This window comes from Aplysia californica, unplaced genomic scaffold (genome assembly GCF_000002075.1).
Source record: "Aplysia californica isolate F4 #8 unplaced genomic scaffold, AplCal3.0 scaffold00620, whole genome shotgun sequence".
Lineage (NCBI taxonomy): Eukaryota > Metazoa > Mollusca > Gastropoda > Aplysiida > Aplysiidae > Aplysia > Aplysia californica.
In genome coordinates, this window is record NW_004797890.1 from 197,807 (window position 1) to 200,350 (window position 2,544).

Below are 2,544 nucleotides of genomic sequence, written 5' to 3' on the forward strand. Positions count from 1 at the left end.
CCCCAGATATTGTTTTTATACTAAGGGAAAATGCACCAAAACGATAGGTGAGATTGAGAGCTGCTATTTGTAACGTGTTCTTTTGTGGTTTTACTTTTGGTTTAATTTTTTTCATGGCACTTTCAAAGCAGATAGGTCACATAGATCAGAAAATTAGAGGTGTTATTTTAGAGTAACATTCAAAGAAAAGAAAATAGAAAGGAAAAGACGATTAATGTTTAATATGTAATGACAAGGGGAGCAAACTACAGAACACTAGCCAACCACCCACTAAAGGTTTCCATCAGGTAAAATTGATAGTGTCACCAATTATAAAGTGTGTGTTACTGACAACCGCACTAAATAAAGTCAATTTTAAAAAACAATGTTGATCACATCAAGTAGGCTACTATCTTACGGAGTACGAACCCAATCAACGCTTGGCGGGAAGCCTGTTTGAGTTGGGGAAAGTTAGATCACATATGGAGCAACAAAAGCGGCCTAAGAGAAATGATCGTGCTGAGGGAATTCTTAGCATGTATTACAATTTATTCAAGTTATGATTACACGTCTCTTGACCGCCGCATGTAGTGTAGCGGTTAGACGCTTAAGCTGTCATTGTTACACTCACAGAACCATTCCCGTGTGGGGTGAATCTTTAGCGAGTATTTACGACTCTCTGCTCGAGTGTTGTGTCCCTCTCAGCATGGTTTGACCCTAGCAGGCATCCTGGCTACTTAATAATCTCAATAGTGTCGACATAGTGTCAATTTTTATCTTTTTTATTTTATTTATTTTTGGGGGGTAGGGGGCGTAAAACTTCTATAGTTACAATTCCATAACATATCCTGAGGTATAAAATTTACCCAGCGATTAACTCTATGACAAGAGTAAAAAGACATCTGTTGGTATTCGACTTAACCAACCTTGTATCCGCCAAATTATGTCAAGCACTTCTTTTGTCTGAAATGATATTAATCACAGCAGTATCTACAAATATTGATACTATAATAAGTTTAATGACCACTGCACAAAATGTTTGACCGATTCTGAAAGATAATAAGAAAGAAATAACAAAAGAGGTCGACATAATTTGACAGATATATACACGAGTAGAGTTGGTTCCTTTATTGTGTCAACACTTTTTTGTGTTACCTTTTAAGCTCTTTTACGTTATAATGGTCTACTTCCTGAATGGCTGCACAACAGAGATACGGATTATTTTTTTTAAACCACCAAAAAAAGCAAACAAAGGGGGCAAAATCAACTCTTTGGAAATGCAGTGGAGAAATAATCGATCAGCAGCAGACAAAAGATTTTACGGCACATTTAGAACCATTATACATAAACCAACATAGTACGTATTTGCGTGTTTCAAAGCACACATGTTGTTGCTTGCCTTTGTAAGTTTCAGGTAAAGAAATCAATATTGAAAAAAAATCTGTATGAAAAAGATATTTATACTTCTTTTTCAAAGTGCCCTAAAGCAGAGTGACTTCAAGCGTTGTCAAATAACCAGAATATGAGCTCTCAATGAGTTAATGATAATATTGTCTTTATTGTCTCTTTAAACACCCTCACATTAATCAGCTCTCCTTCCTGGTTGGTCGTCCATAATCGAGGTAGGAACTGACACCTAAAAACCCCACCAAAACAAACAAAACAACCTGGGTTACAAATTAAAAAGCCTGGCAAGTGTACAGTCCCAATCTTGTCCGTGCTTACCGTTATCAGACCTTATAAAGAAAGGAGTTTAGTCATATAGTCTTGCATTTGTAATTCACCGTATAATTAGGTGCACTAACATTACAGCAAAACTTTCCATTGATCTGAAAACATCGAAACAACGAGCTACAATAGTCAGATTTTATCGCAATAAGGACCTGTGGAACACGTTTTTTTCAGCCTCCGTATTACCAGCGTGACTTTGACATTAAAAGCCAAAAAGAGGAAACTGTGAATTACCTTCTCAGTTTTAACTTAATTAGGAAAATCATATTATAATCAAATGCGATCATTCAATAACTTGAGAGTACCTTTCGAAGCGAATTCCCAATCGATTTTAGTATCATCCATTGTAAAGGAAAGCACCACGCACACACAGAACGTGAAATAAAAAAATATGACTAACTTATCCAATGCGGACACGAACCAGAAAGTCCCCCACCCACCGGAACGTATGAAGTACATTCACTCACGCACGCTCAGACCCCTCGTGCGAGTCTCATTCACCGCTCATCTTCAAACTCGGCCGTGCGACGCGACGCAAACGCGAGACAGCGAAATGCGCATGGTTCAGGGAAAAGGGAAAGGGGCAGGGGGGTTGCGGTTGACTTTAGGCAGGGGGAGAGGTCGATTTTGTGAGGGTCTTGGGAGAAGGGGGGAAGGGGGGGGGACAATGCGCGTCATCTCGTAAGCCGATGTCAGAATGAGGATGGTTGGGAGTAGGGGTGGAGGCTGGAAGAGGGGTAAGAGGAGAAATAGGAATGAGGAAGGCGAGGGAGGGATAAGGAAAAGGAGACAAACTTTGGGGAGGAGGGAATGGGGTAGACAGGTCAGAGGAAA

At 39.6% G+C, this 2,544-nt stretch overlaps 1 protein-coding gene across 1 annotated transcript in view; it reads right to left on the reverse strand.

Annotated features, from left to right (window-relative positions):
• LOC101854281 overlaps positions 1 to 2,168 on the reverse strand; it is a gene marked incomplete in the record, with an annotated part of 193,120 nt that extends 190,952 nt beyond the window's left edge. Inside the window, 1 exon segment of the mRNA XM_035972233.1 lies at positions 2,016 to 2,168.
• Positions 2,169 to 2,544: the final 376 nt, after the last annotated feature.